We start from the raw sequence: 24,492 nt of genomic DNA, 5'->3' as shown, positions 1-24,492 counted from the left end.
CTCTTGGCAGGTCTAGGGGGGGAGTGTGTTGCCATCAGGTTCCGCTCCCCCATGAACCCCCCTGGCTCTCCTCTTTCGGGAGGAGAGCGTTGTTGGCTCCCCTCTTCCGGGAGGGGAGCACAGTCTTTGGCTCCCAGTGCCTTGTTCGGGTGAGAACTCGGGCAGGTGCTGGGGGTATGATTGGGTCGCCTCTGGCTTCGGCTGGAGGTGGCTTTTTGTCCCTGTTCCTCGCTGTGGCCTTTTGGCTCGGAGGGACGGGGAATGGTTTGGGGGACCCTTCTCCTTTTGGAGAGGGTTTCAAGAAGACCAGCATCCTAGTGCACTTTTTTTGTGGCACTTGTCACTTTTTTAAGCGCACTCGGGTTTTGTACACGAATTCGGGCTTTAAATATTTTTTTATCTGTTCTTATCAGTTTAATATCTGATACGTCCCCTATCTGGGGACCATATATTAAATGGATTTTTAGAACAGGGAGATGGAAAAAGAGCTTGCTCTGTCCACTCCACGCATTGACCTGGTATTGCAGTATCTCCAGGACCGGTGCACCCCTTCTTTAATGCAGTTTCTAAAATCAGAAAGAATTGAATTCAATGCTTTTTGTTCATTTTGCTTGTTTGTCGGATTTTGGGATGGACTCTTTGGCTTTGCTTTTCTTCTCCTCATTGGATTTTTCATGTTAAAAGTTGCAGAAGCCAGATGACAAGCTCATTTTGGTTCAACTTCAGCAACTGTGCATTGCATTGCCATGTAATGTAATGTAATGCAATGCTATCTATCTAGCTCTCCCTCTATACTTCCTTTTGGATAAACAGACATATTAGGCAAGCATTTTGGAGCTTTCACCTAAATAACTACAGGTGATGAGATAAGCTGCACAATATAATTGACCTTTCAGTATATTGTTGCACACACACCATCTATTTAGCAAATGCCCTTGTTATCAACAGCAGCCTTTTAAACTCACCTGAGCTAACAGGTATGTGAGCTGGTTACTCTGCTGCGCTTAAAATTTCTTTTTTGGTTTGCTACAATGCCTTTTCTGAAACGTTGTCTCCCTCTGCTGGAACACTGACTTCTTTCATTTAATGCCTGCAGACTATAAAAGAGAAACCAACCCAAAAAGTTTGGTTGATTAGTCTGTGGCATTCTTTTAAACTGTTGCTTATGGCGGTCTCTGTGAGCTTCTCAGTGACATTCAGCCATCCAGGTATCCCGCCTGCAGTAGACGGAATGTGGCAATGGAACGCTGGCTGCGCGTGTCATAATAGGCTCTGAGCCTTTATATACCTGCGCACAGCAGCAGCCACCTTCAGTCTGCTGCTGGACAGCCAGCAGCAGCAGCAGCAGGAGAGGTAATTAATCAGCAACCCTCCTGCTAAGGGTAGACAGCTGCTCGTTCCACCCCCCCCCCGCCTTAATTGGTTCTCCTCCCTTCCAACGATGTTGAGGCGGGTGGGAACAGCCGGGGGTTGAGGGTACTGTGCTAAAAGAGGTGGAGTTATGCAGATCTAAAACGCGTGGATTGCAGCAGCAGCAAGCCGAAAAGTGCAGGCATGTGAGGGATCTAGAGGTTGACAGCATGTCTTCTTAACGGGAGTCCAGGTGGCCATCTCCACAAATGGACTTTTCAGAATCCTTGGGTGGCACCGTAGTCGGAAACCAATTCTGGTTATCGCTTCTCGGCCTTTTGGCTAAGATCAAGTGTAGTATCTGTTCTTATCAGTTTAATATCTGATACGTCCCCTATCTGGGGACCATATATTAAATGGATTTTTATAACAGGGAGATGGAAAAAGAGCTTGCTCTGTCCACTCCAAGCATTGACCTGGTATTGCAGTATCTCCAGGACCGGTGCACCCCTTCTTTAATGCAGTTTCTAAAATCAGAAAGAATTGAATTCAATGCTTTTTGTTCATTTTGCTTGTTTGTCGGATTTTGGGATGGACTCTTTGGCTTTGCTTTTCTTCTCCTCATTGGATTTTTCATGTTAAAAGTTGCAGAAGCCAGATGACAAGCTCATTTTGGTTCAACTTCAGCAACTGTGCATTGCATTGCCATGTAATGTAATGTAATGCAATGCTATCTATCTAGCTCTCCCTCTATACTTCCTTTTGGATAAACAGACATATTAGGCAAGCATTTTGGAGCTTTCACCTAAATAACTACAGGTGGTGAGATAAGCTGCACAATATAATTGACCTTTCAGTATATTGTTGCACACACACCATCTATTTAGCAAATGCCCTTGTTATCAACAGCAGCCTTTTAAACTCACCTGAGCTAACAGGTATGTGAGCTGGTTACTCTGCTGCGCTTAAAATTTCTTTTTTGGTTTGCTACAATGCCTTTTCTGAAACGTTGTCTCCCTCTGCTGGAACACTGACTTCTTTCATTTAATGCCTGCAGACTATAAAAGAGAAACCAACCCAAAAAGTTTGGTTGATTAGTCTGTGGCATTCTTTTAAACTGTTGCTTATGGCGGTCTCTGTGAGCTTCTCAGTGACATTCAGCCATCCAGGTATCCCGCCTGCAGTAGACGGAATGTGGCAATGGAACGCTGGCTGCGCGTGTCATAATAGGCTCTGAGCCTTTATATACCTGCGCACAGCAGCAGCCACCTTCAGTCTGCTGCTGGACAGCCAGCAGCAGCAGCAGCAGGAGAGGTAATTAATCAGCAACCCTCCTGCTAAGGGTAGACAGCTGCTCGTTCCACCCCCCCCCCCCGCCTTAATTGGTTCTCCTCCCTTCCAACGGTGTTGAGGCGGGTGGGAACAGCCAGGGGTTGAGGGTACTGTGCTAAAAGAGGTGGAGTTATGCAGATCTAAAACGCGTGGATTGCAGCAGCAGCAAGCCGAAAAGTGCAGGCATGTGAGGGATCTAGAGGTTGACAGCATGTCTTCTTAACGGGAGTCCAGGTGGCCATCTCCACAAATGGACTTTTCAGAATCCTTGGGTGGCACCGTAGTCGGAAACCAATTCTGGTTATCGCTTCTCGGCCTTTTGGCTAAGATCAAGTGTAGTATCTGTTCTTATCAGTTTAATATCTGATACGTCCCCTATCTGGGGACCATATATTAAATGGATTTTTAGAACAGGGAGATGGAAAAAGAGCTTGCTCTGTCCACTCCACGCATTGACCTGGTATTGCAGTATCTCCAGGACCGGTGCACCCCTTCTTTAATGCAGTTTCTAAAATCAGAAAGAATTGAATTCAATGCTTTTTGTTCATTTTGCTTGTTTGTCGGATTTTGGGATGGACTCTTTGGCTTTGCTTTTCTTCTCCTCATTGGATTTTTCATGTTAAAAGTTGCAGAAGCCAGATGACAAGCTCATTTTGGTTCAACTTCAGCAACTGTGCATTGCATTGCCATGTAATGTAATGTAATGCAATGCTATCTATCTAGCTCTCCCTCTATACTTCCTTTTGGATAAACAGACATATTAGGCAAGCATTTTGGAGCTTTCACCTAAATAACTACAGGTGGTGAGATAAGCTGCACAATATAATTGACCTTTCAGTATATTGTTGCACACACACCATCTATTTAGCAAATGCCCTTGTTATCAACAGCAGCCTTTTAAACTCACCTGAGCTAACAGGTATGTGAGCTGGTTACTCTGCTGCGCTTAAAATTTCTTTTTTGGTTTGCTACAATGCCTTTTCTGAAACGTTGTCTCCCTCTGCTGGAACACTGACTTCTTTCATTTAATGCCTGCAGACTATAAAAGAGAAACCAACCCAAAAAGTTTGGTTGATTAGTCTGTGGCATTCTTTTAAACTGTTGCTTATGGCGGTCTCTGTGAGCTTCTCAGTGACATTCAGCCATCCAGGTATCCCGCCTGCAGTAGACGGAATGTGGCAATGGAACGCTGGCTGCGCGTGTCATAATAGGCTCTGAGCCTTTATATACCTGCGCACAGCAGCAGCCACCTTCAATCTGCTGCTGGACAGCCAGCAGCAGCAGCAGCAGGAGAGGTAATTAATCAGCAACCCTCCTGCTAAGGGTAGACAGCTGCTCGTTCCACCCCCCCCCCGCCTTAATTGGTTCTCCTCCCTTCCAACGGTGTTGAGGCGGGTGGGAACAGCCGGGGGTTGAGGGTACTGTGCTAAAAGAGGTGGAGTTATGCAGATCTAAAACGCGTGGATTGCAGCAGCAGCAAGCCGAAAAGTGCAGGCATGTGAGGGATCTAGAGGTTGACAGCATGTCTTCTTAACGGGAGTCCAGGTGGCCATCTCCACAAATGGACTTTTCAGAATCCTTGGGTGGCACCGTAGTCGGAAACCAATTCTGGTTATCGCTTCTCGGCCTTTTGGCTAAGATCAAGTGTAGTATCTGTTCTTATCAGTTTAATATCTGATACGTCCCCTATCTGGGGACCATATATTAAATGGATTTTTAGAACAGGGAGATGGAAAAAGAGCTTGCTCTGTCCACTCCACGCATTGACCTGGTATTGCAGTATCTCCAGGACCGGTGCACCCCTTCTTTAATGCAGTTTCTAAAATCAGAAAGAATTGAATTCAATGCTTTTTGTTCATTTTGCTTGTTTGTCGGATTTTGGGATGGACTCTTTGGCTTTGCTTTTCTTCTCCTCATTGGATTTTTCATGTTAAAAGTTGCAGAAGCCAGATGACAAGCTCATTTTGGTTCAACTTCAGCAACTGTGCATTGCATTGCCATGTAATGTAATGTAATGCAATGCTATCTATCTAGCTCTCCCTCTATGCTTCCTTTTGGATAAACAGACATATTAGGCAAGCATTTTGGAGCTTTCACCTAAATAACTACAGGTGGTGAGATAAGCTGCACAATATAATTGACCTTTCAGTATATTGTTGCACACACACCATCTATTTAGCAAATGCCCTTGTTATCAACAGCAGCCTTTTAAACTCACCTGAGCTAACAGGTATGTGAGCTGGTTACTCTGCTGCGCTTAAAATTTCTTTTTTGGTTTGCTACAATGCCTTTTCTGAAACGTTGTCTCCCTCTGCTGGAACACTGACTTCTTTCATTTAATGCCTGCAGACTATAAAAGAGAAACCAACCCAAAAAGTTTGGTTGATTAGTCTGTGGCATTCTTTTAAACTGTTGCTTATGGCGGTCTCTGTGAGCTTCTCAGTGACATTCAGCCATCCAGGTATCCCGCCTGCAGTAGACGGAATGTGGCAATGGAACGCTGGCTGCGCGTGTCATATTAGGCTCTGAGCCTTTATATACCTGCGCACAGCAGCAGCCACCTTCAGTCTGCTGCTGGACAGCCAGCAGCAGCAGCAGCAGGAGAGGTAATTAATCAGCAACCCTCCTGCTAAGGGTAGACAGCTGCTCGTTCCACCCCCCCCCGCCTTATTTGGTTCTCCTCCCTTCCAACGGTGTTGAGGCGGGTGGGAACAGCCGGGGGTTGAGGGTACTGTGCTAAAAGAGGTGGAGTTATGCAGATCTAAAACGCGTGGATTGAAGCAGCAGCAAGCCGAAAAGTGCAGGCATGTGAGGGATCTAGAGGTTGACAGCATGTCTTCTTAACGGGAGTCCAGGTGGCCATCTCCACAAATGGACTTTTCAGAATCCTTGGGTGGCACCGTAGTCGGAAACCAATTCTGGTTATCGCTTCTCGGCCTTTTGGCTAAGATCAAGTGTAGTATCTGTTCTTATCAGTTTAATATCTGATACGTCCCCTATCTGGGGACCATATATTAAATGGATTTTTAGAACAGGGAGATGGAAAAAGAGCTTGCTCTGTCCACTCCACGCATTGACCTGGTATTGCAGTATCTCCAGGACCGGTGCACCCCTTCTTTAATGCAGTTTCTAAAATCAGAAAGAATTGAATTCAATGCTTTTTGTTCATTTTGCTTGTTTGTCGGATTTTGGGATGGACTCTTTGGCTTTGCTTTTCTTCTCCTCATTGGATTTTTCATGTTAAAAGTTGCAGAAGCCAGATGACAAGCTCATTTTGGTTCAACTTCAGCAACTGTGCATTGCATTGCCATGTAATGTAATGTAATGCAATGCTATCTATCTAGCTCTCCCTCTATACTTCCTTTTGGATAAACAGACATATTAGGCAAGCATTTTGGAGCTTTCACCTAAATAACTACAGGTGGTGAGATAAGCTGCACAATATAATTGACCTTTCAGTATATTGTTGCACACACACCATCTATTTAGCAAATGCCCTTGTTATCAACAGCAGCCTTTTAAACTCACCTGAGCTAACAGGTATGTGAGCTGGTTACTCTGCTGCGCTTAAAATTTCTTTTTTGGTTTGCTACAATGCCTTTTCTGAAACGTTGTCTCCCTCTGCTGGAACACTGACTTCTTTCATTTAATGCCTGCAGACTATAAAAGAGAAACCAACCCAAAAAGTTTGGTTGATTAGTCTGTGGCATTCTTTTAAACTGTTGCTTATGGCGGTCTCTGTGAGCTTCTCAGTGACATTCAGCCATCCAGGTATCCCGCCTGCAGTAGACGGAATGTGGCAATGGAACGCTGGCTGCGCGTGTCATAATAGGCTCTGAGCCTTTATATACCTGCGCACAGCAGCAGCCACCTTCAGTCTGCTGCTGGACAGCCAGCAGCAGCAGCAGCAGGAGAGGTAATTAATCAGCAACCCTCCTGCTAAGGGTAGACAGCTGCTCGTTCCACCCCCCCCCCGCCTTAATTGGTTCTCCTCCTTTCCAACGGTGTTGAGGCGGGTGGGAACAGCCGGGGGTTGAGGGTACTGTGCTAAAAGAGGTGGAGTTATGCAGATCTAAAACGCGTGGATTGCAGCAGCAGCAAGCCGAAAAGTGCAGGCATGTGAGGGATCTAGAGGTTGACAGCATGTCTTCTTAACGGGAGTCCAGGTGGCCATCTCCACAAATGGACTTTTCAGAATCCTTGGGTGGCACCGTAGTCGGAAACCAATTCTGGTTATCGCTTCTCGGCCTTTTGGCTAAGATCAAGTGTAGTATCTGTTCTTATCAGTTTAATATCTGATACGTCCCCTATCTGGGGACCATATATTAAATGGATTTTTAGAACAGGGAGATGGAAAAAGAGCTTGCTCTGTCCACTCCACGCATTGACCTGGTATTGCAGTATCTCCTGGACCGGTGCACCCCTTCTTTAATGCAGTTTCTAAAATCAGAAAGAATTGAATTCAATGCTTTTTGTTCATTTTGCTTGTTTGTCGGATTTTGGGATGGACTCTTTGGCTTTGCTTTTCTTCTCCTCATTGGATTTTTCATGTTAAAAGTTGCAGAAGCCAGATGACAAGCTCATTTTGGTTCAACTTCAGCAACTGTGCATTGCATTGCCATGTAATGTAATGTAATGCAATGCTATCTATCTAGCTCTCCCTCTATACTTCCTTTTGGATAAACAGACATATTAGGCAAGCATTTTGGAGCTTTCACCTAAATAACTACAGGTGGTGAGATAAGCTGCACAATATAATTGACCTTTCAGTATATTGTTGCACACACACCATCTATTTAGCAAATGCCCTTGTTATCAACAGCAGCCTTTTAAACTCACCTGAGCTAACAGGTATGTGAGCTGGTTACTCTGCTGCGCTTAAAATTTCTTTTTTGGTTTGCTACAATGCCTTTTCTGAAACGTTGTCTCCCTCTGCTGGAACACTGACTTCTTTCATTTAATGCCTGCAGACTATAAAAGAGAAACCAACCCAAAAAGTTTGGTTGATTAGTCTGTGGCATTCTTTTAAACTGTTGCTTATGGCGGTCTCTGTGAGCTTCTCAGTGACATTCAGCCATCCAGGTATCCCGCCTGCAGTAGACGGAATGTGGCAATGGAACGCTGGCTGCGCGTGTCATAATAGGCTCTGAGCCTTTATATACCTGCGCACAGCAGCAGCCACCTTCAGTCTGCTGGACAGCCAGCAGCAGCAGCAGCAGGAGAGGTAATTAATCAGCAACCCTCCTGCTAAGGGTAGACAGCTGCTCGTTCCACCCCCCCCCCGCCTTAATTGGTTCTCCTCCCTTCCAACGGTGTTGAGGCGGGTGGGAACAGCCGGGGGTTGAGGGTACTGTGCTAAAAGAGGTGGAGTTATGCAGATCTAAAACGCGTGGATTGCAGCAGCAGCAAGCCGAAAAGTGCAGGCATGTGAGGGATCTAGAGGTTGACAGCATGTCTTCTTAACGGGAGTCCAGGTGGCCATCTCCACAAATGGACTTTTCAGAATCCTTGGGTGGCACCGTAGTCGGAAACCAATTCTGGTTATCGCTTCTCGGCCTTTTGGCTAAGATCAAGTGTAGTATCTGTTCTTATCAGTTTAATATCTGATACGTCCCCTATCTGGGGACCATATATTAAATGGATTTTTAGAACAGGGAGATGGAAAAAGAGCTTGCTCTGTCCACTCCACGCATTGACCTGGTATTGCAGTATCTCCAGGACCGGTGCACCCCTTCTTTAATGCAGTTTCTAAAATCAGAAAGAATTGAATTCAATGCTTTTTGTTCATTTTGCTTGTTTGTCGGATTTTGGGATGGACTCTTTGGCTTTGCTTTTCTTCTCCTCATTGGATTTTTCATGTTAAAAGTTGCAGAAGCCAGATGACAAGCTCATTTTGGTTCAACTTCAGCAACTGTGCATTGCATTGCCATGTAATGTAATGTAATGCAATGCTATCTATCTAGCTCTCCCTCTATACTTCCTTTTGGATAAACAGACATATTAGGCAAGCATTTTGGAGCTTTCACCTAAATAACTACAGGTGGTGAGATAAGCTGCACAATATAATTGACCTTTCAGTATATTGTTGCACACACACCATCTATTTAGCAAATGCCCTTGTTATCAACAGCAGCCTTTTAAACTCACCTGAGCTAACAGGTATGTGAGCTGGTTACTCTGCTGCGCTTAAAATTTCTTTTTTGGTTTGCTACAATGCCTTTTCTGAAACGTTGTCTCCCTCTGCTGGAACACTGACTTCTTTCATTTAATGCCTGCAGACTATAAAAGAGAAACCAACCCAAAAAGTTTGGTTGATTAGTCTGTGGCATTCTTTTAAACTGTTGCTTATGGCGGTCTCTGTGAGCTTCTCAGTGACATTCAGCCATCCAGGTATCCCGCCTGCAGTAGACGGAATGTGGCAATGGAACGCTGGCTGCGCGTGTCATAATAGGCTCTGAGCCTTTATATACCTGCGCACAGCAGCAGCCACCTTCAGTCTGCTGCTGGACAGCCAGCAGCAGCAGCAGCAGGAGAGGTAATTAATCAGCAACCCTCCTGCTAAGGGTAGACAGCTGCTCGTTCCACCCCCCCCCCCCGCCTTAATTGGTTCTCCTCCCTTCCAACGGTGTTGAGGCGGGTGGGAACAGCCGGGGGTTGAGGGTACTGTGCTAAAAGAGGTGGAGTTATGCAGATCTAAAACGCGTGGATTGCAGCAGCAGCAAGCCGAAAAGTGCAGGCATGTGAGGGATCTAGAGGTTGACAGCATGTCTTCTTAACGGGAGTCCAGGTGGCCATCTCCACAAATGGACTTTTCAGAATCCTTGGGTGGCACCGTAGTCGGAAACCAATTCTGGTTATCGCTTCTCGGCCTTTTGGCTAAGATCAAGTGTAGTATCTGTTCTTATCAGTTTAATATCTGATACGTCCCCTATCTGGGGACCATATATTAAATGGATTTTTAGAACAGGGAGATGGAAAAAGAGCTTGCTCTGTCCACTCCACGCATTGACCTGGTATTGCAGTATCTCCAGGACCGGTGCACCCCTTCTTTAATGCAGTTTCTAAAATCAGAAAGAATTGAATTCAATGCTTTTTGTTCATTTTGCTTGTTTGTCGGATTTTGGGATGGACTCTTTGGCTTTGCTTTTCTTCTCCTCATTGGATTTTTCATGTTAAAAGTTGCAGAAGCCAGATGACAAGCTCATTTTGGTTCAACTTCAGCAACTGTGCATTGCATTGCCATGTAATGTAATGTAATGCAATGCTATCTATCTAGCTCTCCCTCTATGCTTCCTTTTGGATAAACAGACATATTAGGCAAGCATTTTGGAGCTTTCACCTAAATAACTACAGGTGGTGAGATAAGCTGCACAATATAATTGACCTTTCAGTATATTGTTGCACACACACCATCTATTTAGCAAATGCCCTTGTTATCAACAGCAGCCTTTTAAACTCACCTGAGCTAACAGGTATGTGAGCTGGTTACTCTGCTGCGCTTAAAATTTCTTTTTTGGTTTGCTACAATGCCTTTTCTGAAACGTTGTCTCCCTCTGCTGGAACACTGACTTCTTTCATTTAATGCCTGCAGACTATAAAAGAGAAACCAACCCAAAAAGTTTGGTTGATTAGTCTGTGGCATTCTTTTAAACTGTTGCTTATGGCGGTCTCTGTGAGCTTCTCAGTGACATTCAGCCATCCAGGTATCCCGCCTGCAGTAGACGGAATGTGGCAATGGAACGCTGGCTGCGCGTGTCATAATAGGCTCTGAGCCTTTATATACCTGCGCACAGCAGCAGCCACCTTCAGTCTGCTGCTGGACAGCCAGCAGCAGCAGCAGCAGGAGAGGTAATTAATCAGCAACCCTCCTGCTAAGGGTAGACAGCTGCTCGTTCCACCCCCCCCCCGCCTTATTTGGTTCTCCTCCCTTCCAACGGTGTTGAGGCGGGTGGGAACAGCCGGGGGTTGAGGGTACTGTGCTAAAAGAGGTGGAGTTATGCAGATCTAAAACGCGTGGATTGAAGCAGCAGCAAGCCGAAAAGTGCAGGCATGTGAGGGATCTAGAGGTTGACAGCATGTCTTCTTAACGGGAGTCCAGGTGGCCATCTCCACAAATGGACTTTTCAGAATCCTTGGGTGGCACCGTAGTCGGAAACCAATTCTGGTTATCGCTTCTCGGCCTTTTGGCTAAGATCAAGTGTAGTATCTGTTCTTATCAGTTTAATATCTGATACGTCCCCTATCTGGGGACCATATATTAAATGGATTTTTAGAACAGGGAGATGGAAAAAGAGCTTGCTCTGTCCACTCCACGCATTGACCTGGTATTGCAGTATCTCCAGGACCGGTGCACCCCTTCTTTAATGCAGTTTCTAAAATCAGAAAGAATTGAATTCAATGCTTTTTGTTCATTTTGCTTGTTTGTCGGATTTTGGGATGGACTCTTTGGCTTTGCTTTTCTTCTCCTCATTGGATTTTTCATGTTAAAAGTTGCAGAAGCCAGATGACAAGCTCATTTTGGTTCAACTTCAGCAACTGTGCATTGCATTGCCATGTAATGTAATGTAATGCAATGCTATCTATCTAGCTCTCCCTCTATACTTCCTTTTGGATAAACAGACATATTAGGCAAGCATTTTGGAGCTTTCACCTAAATAACTACAGGTGGTGAGATAAGCTGCACAATATAATTGACCTTTCAGTATATTGTTGCACACACACCATCTATTTAGCAAATGCCCTTGTTATCAACAGCAGCCTTTTAAACTCACCTGAGCTAACAGGTATGTGAGCTGGTTACTCTGCTGCGCTTAAAATTTCTTTTTTGGTTTGCTACAATGCCTTTTCTGAAACGTTGTCTCCCTCTGCTGGAACACTGACTTCTTTCATTTAATGCCTGCAGACTATAAAAGAGAAACCAACCCAAAAAGTTTGGTTGATTAGTCTGTGGCATTCTTTTAAACTGTTGCTTATGGCGGTCTCTGTGAGCTTCTCAGTGACATTCAGCCATCCAGGTATCCCGCCTGCAGTAGACGGAATGTGGCAATGGAACGCTGGCTGCGCGTGTCATAATAGGCTCTGAGCCTTTATATACCTGCGCACAGCAGCAGCCACCTTCAGTCTGCTGCTGGACAGCCAGCAGCAGCAGCAGCAGGAGAGGTAATTAATCAGCAACCCTCCTGCTAAGGGTAGACAGCTGCTCGTTCCACCCCCCCCCCGCCTTAATTGGTTCTCCTCCTTTCCAACGGTGTTGAGGCGGGTGGGAACAGCCGGGGGTTGAGGGTACTGTGCTAAAAGAGGTGGAGTTATGCAGATCTAAAACGCGTGGATTGCAGCAGCAGCAAGCCGAAAAGTGCAGGCATGTGAGGGATCTAGAGGTTGACAGCATGTCTTCTTAACGGGAGTCCAGGTGGCCATCTCCACAAATGGACTTTTCAGAATCCTTGGGTGGCACCGTAGTCGGAAACCAATTCTGGTTATCGCTTCTCGGCCTTTTGGCTAAGATCAAGTGTAGTATCTGTTCTTATCAGTTTAATATCTGATACGTCCCCTATCTGGGGACCATATATTAAATGGATTTTTAGAACAGGGAGATGGAAAAAGAGCTTGCTCTGTCCACTCCACGCATTGACCTGGTATTGCAGTATCTCCTGGACCGGTGCACCCCTTCTTTAATGCAGTTTCTAAAATCAGAAAGAATTGAATTCAATGCTTTTTGTTCATTTTGCTTGTTTGTCGGATTTTGGGATGGACTCTTTGGCTTTGCTTTTCTTCTCCTCATTGGATTTTTCATGTTAAAAGTTGCAGAAGCCAGATGACAAGCTCAGTTTGGTTCAACTTCAGCAACTGTGCATTGCATTGCCATGTAATGTAATGTAATGCAATGCTATCTATCTAGCTCTCCCTCTATACTTCCTTTTGGATAAACAGACATATTAGGCAAGCATTTTGGAGCTTTCACCTAAATAACTACAGGTGGTGAGATAAGCTGCACAATATAATTGACCTTTCAGTATATTGTTGCACACACACCATCTATTTAGCAAATGCCCTTGTTATCAACAGCAGCCTTTTAAACTCACCTGAGCTAACAGGTATGTGAGCTGGTTACTCTGCTGCGCTTAAAATTTCTTTTTTGGTTTGCTACAATGCCTTTTCTGAAACGTTGTCTCCCTCTGCTGGAACACTGACTTCTTTCATTTAATGCCTGCAGACTATAAAAGAGAAACCAACCCAAAAAGTTTGGTTGATTAGTCTGTGGCATTCTTTTAAACTGTTGCTTATGGCGGTCTCTGTGAGCTTCTCAGTGACATTCAGCCATCCAGGTATCCCGCCTGCAGTAGACGGAATGTGGCAATGGAACGCTGGCTGCGCGTGTCATAATAGGCTCTGAGCCTTTATATACCTGCGCACAGCAGCAGCCACCTTCAGTCTGCTGGACAGCCAGCAGCAGCAGCAGCAGGAGAGGTAATTAATCAGCAACCCTCCTGCTAAGGGTAGACAGCTGCTCGTTCCACCCCCCCCCCGCCTTAATTGGTTCTCCTCCCTTCCAACGGTGTTGAGGCAGGTGGGAACAGCCGGGGGTTGAGGGTACTGTGCTAAAAGAGGTGGAGTTATGCAGATCTAAAACGCGTGGATTGCAGCAGCAGCAAGCCGAAAAGTGCAGGCATGTGAGGGATCTAGAGGTTGACAGCATGTCTTCTTAACGGGAGTCCAGGTGGCCATCTCCACAAATGGACTTTTCAGAATCCTTGGGTGGCACCGTAGTCGGAAACCAATTCTGGTTATCGCTTCTCGGCCTTTTGGCTAAGATCAAGTGTAGTATCTGTTCTTATCAGTTTAATATCTGATACGTCCCCTATCTGGGGACCATATATTAAATGGATTTTTAGAACAGGGAGATGGAAAAAGAGCTTGCTCTGTCCACTCCACGCATTGACCTGGTATTGCAGTATCTCCAGGACCGGTGCACCCCTTCTTTAATGCAGTTTCTAAAATCAGAAAGAATTGAATTCAATGCTTTTTGTTCATTTTGCTTGTTTGTCGGATTTTGGGATGGACTCTTTGGCTTTGCTTTTCTTCTCCTCATTGGATTTTTCATGTTAAAAGTTGCAGAAGCCAGATGACAAGCTCATTTTGGTTCAACTTCAGCAACTGTGCATTGCATTGCCATGTAATGTAATGTAATGCAATGCTATCTATCTAGCTCTCCCTCTATACTTCCTTTTGGATAAACAGACATATTAGGCAAGCATTTTGGAGCTTTCACCTAAATAACTACAGGTGGTGAGATAAGCTGCACAATATAATTGACCTTTCAGTATATTGTTGCACACACACCATCTATTTAGCAAATGCCCTTGTTATCAACAGCAGCCTTTTAAACTCACCTGAGCTAACAGGTATGTGAGCTGGTTACTCTGCTGCGCTTAAAATTTCTTTTTTGGTTTGCTACAATGCCTTTTCTGAAACATTGTCTCCCTCTGCTGGAACACTGACTTCTTTCATTTAATGCCTGCAGACTATAAAAGAGAAACCAACCCAAAAAGTTTGGTTGATTAGTCTGTGGCATTCTTTTAAACTATTGCTTATGGCGGTCTCTGTGAGCTTCTCAGTGACATTCAGCCATCCAGGTATCCCGCCTGCAGTAGACGGAATGTGGCAATGGAACGCTGGCTGCGCGTGTCATAATAGGCTCTGAGCCTTTATATACCTGCGCACAGCAGCAGCCACCTTCAGTCTGCTGCTGGACAGCCAGCAGCAGCAGCAGCAGGAGAGGTAATTAATCAGCAACCCTCCTGCTAAGGGTAGACAGCTGCTCGTTCCACCCCCCCCCCCCCGCCTTAATTGGTTCTCCTCCCTTCCAACGGTGTTGAGGCGGGTGGGAACAGCTGGGGGTTGAGGGTACTGTGCTAAAAGAGGTGGAGTTATGCAGATCTAAAACGCGTGGATTGCAGCAGCAGCAAGCCGAAAAGTGCAGGCATGTCAGGGATCTAGAGGTTGACAGCATGTCTTCTTAACGGGAGTCCAGGTGGCCATCTCCACAAATGGACTTTTCAGAATCCCTGGGTGGCACCGTAGTCGGAAACCAATTCTGGTTATCGCTTCTCGGCCTTTTGGCTAAGATCAAGTGTAGTATCTGTTCTTATCAGTTTAATATCTGATACGTCCCCTATCTGGGGACCATATATTAAATGGATTTTTAGAACAGGGAGATGGAAAAAGAGCTTGCTCTGTCCACTCCACGCATTGACCTGGTATTGCAGTATCTCCAGGACCGGTGCACCCCTTCTTTAATGCAGTTTCTAAAATCAGAAAGAATTGAATTCAATGCTTTTTGTTCATTTTGCTTGTTTGTCGGATTTTGGGATGGACTCTTTGGCTTTGCTTTTCTTCTCCTCATTGGATTTTTCATGTTAAAAGTTGCAGAAGCCAGATGACAAGCTCATTTTGGTTCAACTTCAGCAACTGTGCATTGCATTGCCATGTAATGTAATGTAATGCAATGCTATCTATCTAGCTCTCCCTCTATACTTCCTTTTGGATAAACAGACATATTAGGCAAGCATTTTGGAGCTTTCACCTAAATAACTACAGGTGGTGAGATAAGCTGCACAATATAATTGACCTTTCAGTATATTGTTGCACACACACCATCTATTTAGCAAATGCCCTTGTTATCAACAGCAGCCTTTTAAACTCACCTGAGCTAACAGGTATGTGAGCTGGTTACTCTGCTGCGCTTAAAATTTCTTTTTTGGTTTGCTACAATGCCTTTTCTGAAACGTTGTCTCCCTCTGCTGGAACACTGAATTCTTTCATTTAATGCCTGCAGACTATAAAAGAGAAACCAACCCAAAAAGTTTGGTTGATTAGTCTGTGGCATTCTTTTAAACTGTTGCTTATGGCGGTCTCTGTGAGCTTCTCAGTGACATTCAGCCATCCAGGTATCCCGCCTGCAGTAGACGGAATGTGGCAATGGAACGCTGGCTGCGCATGTCATAATAGGCTCTGAGCCTTTATATACCTGCGCACAGCAGCAGCCACCTTCAGTCTGCTGCTGGACAGCCAGCAGCAGCAGCAGCAGGAGAGGTAATTAATCAGCAACCCTCCTGCTAAGGGTAGACAGCTGCTCGTTCCACCCCCCCCCCCGCCTTAATTGGTTCTCCTCCCTTCCAACGGTGTTGAGGCAGGTGGGAACAGCCGGGGGTTGAGGGTACTGTGCTAAAAGAGGTGGAGTTATGCAGATCTAAAACGCGTGGATTGCAGCAGCAGCAAGCCGAAAAGTGCAGGCATGTGAGGGATCTAGAGGTTGACAGCATGTCTTCTTAACGGGAGTCCAGGTGGCCATCTCCACAAATGGACTTTTCAGAATCCTTGGGTGGCACCGTAGTCGGAAACCAATTCTGGTTATCGCTTCTCGGCCTTTTGGCTAAGATCAAGTGTAGTATCTGTTCTTATCAGTTTAATATCTGATACGTCCCCTATCTGGGGACCATATATTAAATGGATTTTTAGAACAGGGAGATGGAAAAAGAGCTTGCTCTGTCCACTCCACGCATTGACCTGGTATTGCAGTATCTCCAGGACCGGTGCACCCCTTCTTTAATGCAGTTTCTAAAATCAGAAAGAATTGAATTCAATGCTTTTTGTTCATTTTGCTTGTTTGTCGGATTTTGGGATGGACTCTTTGGCTTTGCTTTTCTTCTCCTCATTGGATTTTTCATGTTAAAAGTTGCAGAAGCCAGATGACAAGCTCATTTTGGTTCAACTTCAGCAACTGTGCATTGCATTGCCATGTAATGTAATGTAATGCAATGCTATCTATCTAGCTCTCCCTCTATACTTCCTTTTGGATAAACAGACATATTAGGCAAGCATTTTGGAGCTTTCACCTAAATAACTACAGGTGGTGAGATAAGCTGCACAATATAATTGACCTTTCAGTATATTGTTGCACACACACCATCTATTTAGCAAATGCCCTTGTTATCAACAGCAGCCTTTTAAACTCACCTGAGCTAACAGGTATGTGAGCTGGTTACTCTGCTGCGCTTAAAATTTCTTTTTTGGTTTGCTACAATGCCTTTTCTGAAACGTTGTCTCCCTCTGCTGGAACACTGACTTCTTTCATTTAATGCCTGCAGACTATAAAAGAGAAACCAACCCAAAAAGTTTGGTTGATTAGTCTGTGGCATTCTTTTAAACTGTTGCTTATGGCGGTCTCTGTGAGCTTCTCAGTGACATTCAGCCATCCAGGTATCCCGCCTGCAGTAGACGGAATGTGGCAATGGAACGCTGGCTGCGCGTGTCATAATAGGCTCTGAGCCTTTATATGCCTGCGCACAGCAGCAGCCACCTTCAGTCTGCTGCTGGACAGCCAGCAGCAGCAGCAGCAGGAGAGGTAATTAATCAGCAACCCTCCTGCTAAGGGTAGACAGCTGCTCGTTCCACCCCCCCCCCCCGCCTTAATTGGTTCTCCTCCCTTCCAACGGTGTTGAGGCGGGTGGGAACAGCCGGGGGTTGAGGGTACTGTGCTAAAAGAGGTGGAGTTATGCAGATCTAAAACGCGTGGATTGCAGCAGCAGCAAGCCGAAAAGTGCAGGCATGTCAGGGATCTAGAGGTTGACAGCATGTCTTCTTAACGGGAGTCCAGGTGGCCATCTCCACAAATGGACTTTTCAGAATCCTTGGGTGGCACCGTAGTCGGAAACCAATTCTGGTTATCGCTTCTCGGCCTTTTGGCTAAGATCAAGTGTAGTATCTGTTCTTATCAGTTTAATATCTGATACGTCCCCTATCTGGGGACCATATATTAAATGGATTTTTAGAACAGGGAGATGGAAAAAGAGCTTGCTCTGTCCACTCCACGCATTGACCTGGTATTGCAGTATCTCCAGGACCGGTGCACCCCTTCTTTAATGCAGTTTCTAAAATCAGAAAGAATTGAATTCAATGCTTTTTGTTCATTTTGCTTGTTTGTCGGATTTTGGGATGGACTCTTTGGCTTTGCTTTTCTTCTCCTCATTGGATTTTTCATGTTAAAAGTTGCAGAAGCCAGATGACAAGCTCATTTTGGTTCAACTTCAGCAACTGTGCATTGCATTGCCATGTAATGTAATGTAATGCAATGCTATCTATCTAGCTCTCCCTCTATACTTCCTTTTGGATAAACAGACATATTAGGCAAGCATTTTGGAGCTTTCACCTAAATAACTACAGGTGGTGAGATAAGCTGCACAATATAATTGACCTTTCAGTATATTGTTGCACACACACCATCTATTTAGCAAATGCCCTTGTTATCAACAGCAGCCTTTTAAACTCACCTGAGCTAACAGGTATGTGAGCTGGTTACTCTGCTGCGCTTAAAATTTCTTTTTTGGTTTGCTACAATGCCTTTTCTGAAACGTTGTCTCCCTCTGCTGGAACACTGAATTCTTTCATTTAATGCCTGCAGACTATAAAAGAGAAACCAACCCAAAAAGTTTGGTTGATTAGTCTGTGGCATTCTTTTAAACTGTTGCTTATGGCGGTCTCTGTGAGCTTCTCAGTGACATTCAGCCATCCAGGTATCCCGCCTGCAGTAGACGGAATGTGGCAATGGAACGCTGGCTGCGCGTGTCATAATAGGCTCTGAGCCTTTATATACCTGCGCACAGCAGCAGCCACCTTCAGTCTGCTGCTGGACAGCCAGCAGCAGCAGCAGCAGGAGAGGTAATTAATCAGCAACCCTCCTGCTAAGGGTAGACAGCTGCTCGTTCCACCCCCCCCCCCCGCCTTAATTGGTTCTCCTCCCTTCCAACGGTGTAGAGGCGGGTGGGAACAGCCGGGGGTTGAGGGTACTGTGCTAAAAGAGGTGGAGTTATGCAGATCTAAAACGCGTGGATTGCAGCAGCAGCAAGCCGAAAAGTGCAGGCATGTGAGGGATCTAGAGGTTGACAGCATGTCTTCTTAACGGGAGTCCAGGTGGCCATCTCCACAAATGGACTTTTCAGAATCCTTGGGTGGCACCGTAGTCGGAAACCAATTCTGGTTATCGCTTCTCGGCCTTTTGGCTAAGATCAAGTGTAGTATCTGTTCTTATCAGTTTAATATCTGATACGTCCCCTATCTGGGGACCATATATTAAATGGATTTTTAGAACAGGGAGATGGAAAAAGAGCTTGCTCTGTCCACTCCACGCATTGACCTGGTATTGCAGTATCTCCAGGACCGGTGCACCCCTTCTTTAATGCAGTTTCTAAAATCAGAAAGAATTGAATTCAATGCTTTTTGTTCATTTTGCTTGTTTGTCGGATTTTGGGATGGACTCTTTGGCTTTGCTTTTCTTCTCCTCATTGGATTTTTCATGTTAAAAGTTGCAGAAGCCAGATGACAAGCTCATTTTGGTTCAACTTCAGCAACTGTGCATTGCATTGCCATGTAATGTAATGTAATGCAATGCTATCTATCTAGCTCTCCCTCTATACTTCCTTTTGGATAAACAGACATATTAGGCAAGCATTTTGGAGCTTTCACCTAAATAACTACAGGTGGTGAGATAAGCTGCACAATATAATTGACCTTTCAGTATATTGTTGCACACACACCATCTATTTAGCAAATGCCCTTGTTATCAACAGCAGCCTTTTAAACTCACCTGAGCTAACAGGTATGTGAGCTGGTTACTCTGCTGCGCTTAAAATTTCTTTTTTGGTTTGCTACAATGCCTTTTCTGAAACGTTGTCTCCCTCTGCTGGAACACTGACTTCTTTCATTTAATGCCTGCAGACTATAAAAGAGAAACCAACCCAAAAAGTTTGGTTGATTAGTCTGTGGCATTCTTTTAAACTGTTGCTTATGGCGGTCTCTGTGAGCTTCTCAGTGACATTCAGCCATCCAGGTATCCCGCCTGCAGTAGACGGAATGTGGCAATGGAACGCTGGCTGCGCGTGTCATAATAGGCTCTGAGCCTTTATATACCTGCGCACAGCAGCAGCCACCTTCAGTCTGCTGCTGGACAGCCAGCAGCAGCAGCAGCAGGAGAGGTAATTAATCAGCAACCCTCCTGCTAAGGGTAGACAGCTGCTCGTTCCACCCCCCCCCCGCCTTAATTGGTTCTCCCTTCCAACGGTGTTGAGGCGGGTGGGAACAGCCGGGGGTTGAGGGTACTGTGCTAAAAGAGGTGGAGTTATGCAGATCTAAAACGCGTGGATTGCAGCAGCAGCAAGCCGAAAAGTGCAGGCATGTGAGGGATCTAGAGGTTGACAGCATGTCTTCTTAACGGGAGTCCAGGTGGCCATCTCCACAAATGGACTTTTCAGAATCCTTGGGTGGCACCGTAGTCGGAAACCAATTCTGGTTATCGCTTCTCGGCCTTTTGGCTAAGATCAAGTGTAGTATCTGTTCTTATCAGTTTAATATCTGATACGTCCCCTATCTGGGGACCATATATTAAATGGATTTTTAGAACAGGGAGATGGAAAAAGAGCTTGCTCTGTCCACTCCATGCATTGACCTGGTATTGCAGTATCTCCAGGACCGGTGCACCCCTTCTTTAATGCAGTTTCTAAAATCAGAAAGAATTGAATTCAATGCTTTTTGTTCATTTTGCTTGTTTGTCGGATTTTGGGATGGACTCTTTGGCTTTGCTTTTCTTCTCCTCATTGGATTTTTCATGTTAAAAGTTGCAGAAGCCAGATGACAAGCTCATTTTGGTTCAACTTCAGCAACTGTGCATTGCATTGCCATGTAATGTAATGTAATGCAATGCTATCTATCTAGCTCTCCCTCTATACTTCCTTTTGGATAAACAGACATATTAGGCAAGCATTTTGGAGCTTTCACCTAAATAACTACAGGTGGTGAGATAAGCTGCACAATATAATTGACCTTTCAGTATATTGTTGCACACACACCATCTATTTAGCAAATGCCCTTGTTATCAACAGCAGCCTTTTAAACTTACCTGAGCTAACAGGTATGTGAGCTGGTTACTCTGCTGCGCTTAAAATTTCTTTTTTGGTTTGCTACAATGCCTTTTCTGAAACGTTGTCTCCCTCTGCTGGAACACTGACTTCTTTCATTTAATGCCTGCAGACTATAAAAGAGAAACCAACCCAAAAAATTTGGTTGATTAGTCTGTGGCATTCTTTTAAACTGTTGCTTATGGCGGTCTCTGTGAGCTTCTCAGTGACATTCAGCCATCCAGGTATCCCGCCTGCAGTAGACGGAATGTGGCAATGGAACGCTGGCTGCGCGTGTCATAATAGGCTCTGAGCCTTTATATACCTGCGCACAGCAGCAGCCACCTTCAGTCTGCTGCTGGACAGCCAGCAGCAGCAGCAGCAGGAGAGGTAATTAATCAGCAACCCTCCTGCTAAGGGTAGACAGCTGCTCGTTCCACCCCCCCCCGCCTTAATTGGTTCTCCTCCCTTCCAACGGTGTTGAGGCGGGTGGGAACAGCCGGGGGTTGAGGGTACTGTGCTAAAAGAGGTGGAGTTATGCAGATCTAAAACGCGTGGATTGCAGCAGCAGCAAGCCGAAAAGTGCAGGCATGTCAGGGATCTAGAGGTTGACAGCATGTCTTCTTAACGGGAGTCCAGGTGGCCATCTCCACAAATGGACTTTTCAGAATCCTTGGGTGGCACCGTAGTCAGAAACCAATTCTGGTTATCGCTTCTCGGCCTTTTGGCTAAGATCAAGTGTAGTATCTGTTCTTATCAGTTTAATATCTGATACGTCCCCTATCTGGGGACCATATATTAAATGGATTTTTAGAACAGGGAGATGGAAAAAGAGCTTGCTCTGTCCACTCCACGCATTGACCTGGTATTGCAGTATCTCCAGGACCGGTGCACCCCTTCTTTAATGCAGTTTCTAAAATCAGAAAGAATTGAATTCAATGCTTTTTGTTCATTTTGCTTGTTTGTCGGATTTTGGGATGGACTCTTTGGCTTTGCTTTTCTTCTCCTCATTGGATTTTTCATGTTAAAAGTTGCAGAAGCCAGATGACAAGCTCATTTTGGTTCAACTTCAGCAACTGTGCATTGCATTGCCATGTAATGTAATGTAATGCAATGCTATCTATCTAGCTCTCCCTCTATACTTCCTTTTGGATAAACAGACATATTAGGCAAGCATTTTGGAGCTTTCACCTAAATAACTACAGGTGGTGAGATAAGCTGCACAATATAATTGACCTTTCAGTATATTGTTGCACACACACCATCTATTTAGCAAATGCCCTTGTTATCAACAGCAGCCTTTTAAACTCACCTGAGCTAACAGGTATGTGAGCTGGTTACTCTGCTGCGCTTAAAATTTCTTTTTTGGTTTGCTACAATGCCTTTTCTGAAACGTTGTCTCCCTCTGCTGGAACACTGACTTCTTTCATTTAATGCCTGCAGACTATAAAAGAGAAACCAACCCAAAAAGTTTGGTTGATTAGTCTGTGGCATTCTTTTAAACTGTTGCTTATGGCGGTCTCTGTGAACTTCTCAGTGACATTCAGCCATCCAGGTATCCCGCCTGCAGTAGACGGAATGTGGCAATGGAACGCTGGCTGCGCGTGTCATAATAGGCTCTGAGCCTTTATATACCTGCGCACAGCAGCAGCCACCTTCAGTCTGCTGCTGGACAGCCAGCAGCAGCAGCAGCAGGAGAGGTAATTAATCAGCAACCCTCCTGCTAAGGGTAGACAGCTGCTCGTTCCACCCCCCCCCCGCCTTAATTGGTTCTCCTCCCTTCCAACGGTGTTGAGGCGGGTGGGAACAGCCGGGGGTTGAGGGTACTGTGCTAAAGAGGTGGAGTTATGCAGATCTAAAACGCGTGGATTGCAGCAGCAGCAAGCCGAAAAGTGCAGGCATGTGAGGGATCTAGAGGTTGACAGCATGTCTTCTTAACGGGAGTCCAGGTGGCCATCTCCACAAATGGACTTTTCAGAATCCTTGGGTGGCACCGTAGTCGGAAACCAATTCTGGTTATCGCTTCTCGGCCTTTTGGCTAAGATCAAGTGTAGTATCTGTTCTTATCAGTTTAATATCTGATACGTCCCCTATCTGGGGACCATATATTAAATGGATTTTTAGAACAGGGAGATGGAAAAAGAGCTTGCTCTGTCCACTCCACGCATTGACCTGGTATTGCAGTATCTCCAGGACCGGTGCACCCCTTCTTTAATGCAGTTTCTAAAATCAGAAAGAATTGAATTCAATGCTTTTTGTTCATTTTGCTTGTTTGTCGGATTTTGGGATGGACTCTTTGGCTTTGCTTTTCTTCTCCTCATTGGATTTTTCATGTTAAAAGTTGCAGAAGCCAGATGACAAGCTCATTTTGGTTCAACTTCAGCAACTGTGCATTGCATTGCCATGTAATGTAATGTAATGCAATGCTATCTATCTAGCTCTCCCTCTATACTTCCTTTTGGATAAACAGACATATTAGGCAAGCATTTTGGAGCTTTCACCTAAATAACTACAGGTGGTGAGATAAGCTGCACAATATAATTGACCTTTCAGTATATTGTTGCACACACACCATCTATTTAGCAAATGCCCTTGTTATCAACAGCAGCCTTTTAAACTCACCTGAGCTAACAGGTATGTGAGCTGGTTACTCTGCTGCGCTTAAAATTTCTTTTTTGGTTTGCTACAATGCCTTTTCTGAAACGTTGTCTCCCTCTGCTGGAACACTGAATTCTTTCATTTAATGCCTGCAGACTATAAAAGAGAAACCAACCCAAAAAGTTTGGTTGATTAGTCTGTGGCATTCTTTTAAACTGTTGCTTATGGCGGTCTCTGTGAGCTTCTCAGTGACATTCAGCCATCCAGGTATCCCGCCTGCAGTAGACGGAATGTGGCAATGGAACGCTGGCTGCGCGTGTCATAATAGGCTCTGAGCCTTTATATACCTGCGCACAGCAGCAGCCACCTTCAGTCTGCTGCTGGACAGCCAGCAGCAGCAGCAGCAGGAGAGGTAATTAATCAGCAACCCTCCTGCTAAGGGTAGACAGCTGCTCGTTCCACCCCCCCCCCCCGCCTTAATTGGTTCTCCTCCCTTCCAACGGTGTAGAGGCGGGTGGGAACAGCCGGGGGTTGAGGGTACTGTGCTAAAAGAGGTGGAGTTATGCAGATCTAAAACGCGTGGATTGCAGCAGCAGCAAGCCGAAAAGTGCAGGCATGTGAGGGATCTAGAGGTTGACAGCATGTCTTCTTAACGGGAGTCCAGGTGGCCATCTCCACAAATGGACTTTTCAGAATCCTTGGGTGGCACCGTAGTCGGAAACCAATTCTGGTTATCGCTTCTCGGCCTTTTGGCTAAGATCAAGTGTAGTATCTGTTCTTATCAGTTTAATATCTGATACGTCCCCTATCTGGGGACCATATATTAAATGGATTTTTAGAACAGGGAGATGGAAAAAGAGCTTGCTCTGTCCACTCCACGCATTGACCTGGTATTGCAGTATCTCCAGGACCGGTGCACCCCTTCTTTAATGCAGTTTCTAAAATCAGAAAGAATTGAATTCAATGCTTTTTGTTCATTTTGCTTGTTTGTCGGATTTTGGGATGGACTCTTTGGCTTTGCTTTTCTTCTCCTCATTGGATTTTTCATGTTAAAAGTTGCAGAAGCCAGATGACAAGCTCATTTTGGTTCAACTTCAGCAACTGTGCATTGCATTGCCATGTAATGTAATGTAATGCAATGCTATCTATCTAGCTCTCCCTCTATACTTCCTTTTGGATAAACAGACATATTAGGCAAGCATTTTGGAGCTTTCACCTAAATAACTACAGGTGGTGAGATAAGCTGCACAATATAATTGACCTT

The 24,492-nt window shown here is 45.1% G+C and overlaps 19 non-coding genes across 19 annotated transcripts; all 19 read left to right on the top strand.

Moving 5' to 3' along the window:
* The first annotated feature begins 357 nt into the window (after positions 1-357).
* Positions 358-552, top strand: LOC141185843 (U2 spliceosomal RNA). The gene has a single exon (XR_012260448.1). It is a non-coding gene; the product is annotated as a U2 spliceosomal RNA (small nuclear RNA).
* Positions 553-1,672: 1,120 nt separating this feature from the next.
* Positions 1,673-1,863, top strand: LOC141184361 (U2 spliceosomal RNA). The gene has a single exon (XR_012259124.1). It is a non-coding gene; the product is annotated as a U2 spliceosomal RNA (small nuclear RNA).
* A 1,122-nt stretch (positions 1,864-2,985) lies between these two features.
* Positions 2,986-3,176, top strand: LOC141187058 (U2 spliceosomal RNA). Its single transcript, XR_012261279.1, has one exon. It is a non-coding gene; the product is annotated as a U2 spliceosomal RNA (small nuclear RNA).
* Positions 3,177-4,296: 1,120 nt separating this feature from the next.
* On the top strand, positions 4,297-4,487 carry LOC141187056 (U2 spliceosomal RNA). Its single transcript, XR_012261277.1, has one exon. It is a non-coding gene; the product is annotated as a U2 spliceosomal RNA (small nuclear RNA).
* Positions 4,488-5,606: 1,119 nt separating this feature from the next.
* On the top strand, positions 5,607-5,797 carry LOC141187055 (U2 spliceosomal RNA). Its single transcript, XR_012261276.1, has one exon. It is a non-coding gene; the product is annotated as a U2 spliceosomal RNA (small nuclear RNA).
* Positions 5,798-6,917: 1,120 nt separating this feature from the next.
* LOC141184345 (U2 spliceosomal RNA) lies at positions 6,918-7,108 on the top strand. Its single transcript, XR_012259109.1, has one exon. It is a non-coding gene; the product is annotated as a U2 spliceosomal RNA (small nuclear RNA).
* Positions 7,109-8,225: 1,117 nt separating this feature from the next.
* On the top strand, positions 8,226-8,416 carry LOC141187053 (U2 spliceosomal RNA). Its single transcript, XR_012261275.1, has one exon. It is a non-coding gene; the product is annotated as a U2 spliceosomal RNA (small nuclear RNA).
* Positions 8,417-9,538: 1,122 nt separating this feature from the next.
* LOC141187052 (U2 spliceosomal RNA) lies at positions 9,539-9,729 on the top strand. Its single transcript, XR_012261274.1, has one exon. It is a non-coding gene; the product is annotated as a U2 spliceosomal RNA (small nuclear RNA).
* Positions 9,730-10,849: 1,120 nt separating this feature from the next.
* LOC141187051 (U2 spliceosomal RNA) lies at positions 10,850-11,040 on the top strand. Its single transcript, XR_012261273.1, has one exon. It is a non-coding gene; the product is annotated as a U2 spliceosomal RNA (small nuclear RNA).
* Positions 11,041-12,160: 1,120 nt separating this feature from the next.
* Positions 12,161-12,351, top strand: LOC141184344 (U2 spliceosomal RNA). Its single transcript, XR_012259108.1, has one exon. It is a non-coding gene; the product is annotated as a U2 spliceosomal RNA (small nuclear RNA).
* Positions 12,352-13,468: 1,117 nt separating this feature from the next.
* On the top strand, positions 13,469-13,659 carry LOC141187050 (U2 spliceosomal RNA). Its single transcript, XR_012261272.1, has one exon. It is a non-coding gene; the product is annotated as a U2 spliceosomal RNA (small nuclear RNA).
* A 1,123-nt stretch (positions 13,660-14,782) lies between these two features.
* LOC141187049 (U2 spliceosomal RNA) lies at positions 14,783-14,973 on the top strand. Its single transcript, XR_012261271.1, has one exon. It is a non-coding gene; the product is annotated as a U2 spliceosomal RNA (small nuclear RNA).
* A 1,121-nt stretch (positions 14,974-16,094) lies between these two features.
* Positions 16,095-16,285, top strand: LOC141187048 (U2 spliceosomal RNA). Its single transcript, XR_012261270.1, has one exon. It is a non-coding gene; the product is annotated as a U2 spliceosomal RNA (small nuclear RNA).
* Positions 16,286-17,407: 1,122 nt separating this feature from the next.
* On the top strand, positions 17,408-17,598 carry LOC141187047 (U2 spliceosomal RNA). Its single transcript, XR_012261269.1, has one exon. It is a non-coding gene; the product is annotated as a U2 spliceosomal RNA (small nuclear RNA).
* Positions 17,599-18,720: 1,122 nt separating this feature from the next.
* LOC141187046 (U2 spliceosomal RNA) lies at positions 18,721-18,911 on the top strand. Its single transcript, XR_012261268.1, has one exon. It is a non-coding gene; the product is annotated as a U2 spliceosomal RNA (small nuclear RNA).
* A 1,117-nt stretch (positions 18,912-20,028) lies between these two features.
* Positions 20,029-20,219, top strand: LOC141191310 (U2 spliceosomal RNA). The gene has a single exon (XR_012265307.1). It is a non-coding gene; the product is annotated as a U2 spliceosomal RNA (small nuclear RNA).
* A 1,119-nt stretch (positions 20,220-21,338) lies between these two features.
* LOC141187044 (U2 spliceosomal RNA) lies at positions 21,339-21,529 on the top strand. The gene has a single exon (XR_012261266.1). It is a non-coding gene; the product is annotated as a U2 spliceosomal RNA (small nuclear RNA).
* A 1,119-nt stretch (positions 21,530-22,648) lies between these two features.
* On the top strand, positions 22,649-22,839 carry LOC141187042 (U2 spliceosomal RNA). Its single transcript, XR_012261265.1, has one exon. It is a non-coding gene; the product is annotated as a U2 spliceosomal RNA (small nuclear RNA).
* Positions 22,840-23,961: 1,122 nt separating this feature from the next.
* On the top strand, positions 23,962-24,152 carry LOC141187041 (U2 spliceosomal RNA). Its single transcript, XR_012261264.1, has one exon. It is a non-coding gene; the product is annotated as a U2 spliceosomal RNA (small nuclear RNA).
* Positions 24,153-24,492: the final 340 nt, after the last annotated feature.

This window comes from Phyllobates terribilis, unplaced genomic scaffold, assembly GCF_046119375.1.
Source record: "Phyllobates terribilis strain yellow unplaced genomic scaffold, ASM4611937v1 Scaffold_40__1_contigs__length_11209783, whole genome shotgun sequence".
NCBI lineage: Eukaryota > Metazoa > Chordata > Amphibia > Anura > Dendrobatidae > Phyllobates > Phyllobates terribilis.
This window is presented reverse-complemented; position numbering and strand designations above follow the sequence as displayed.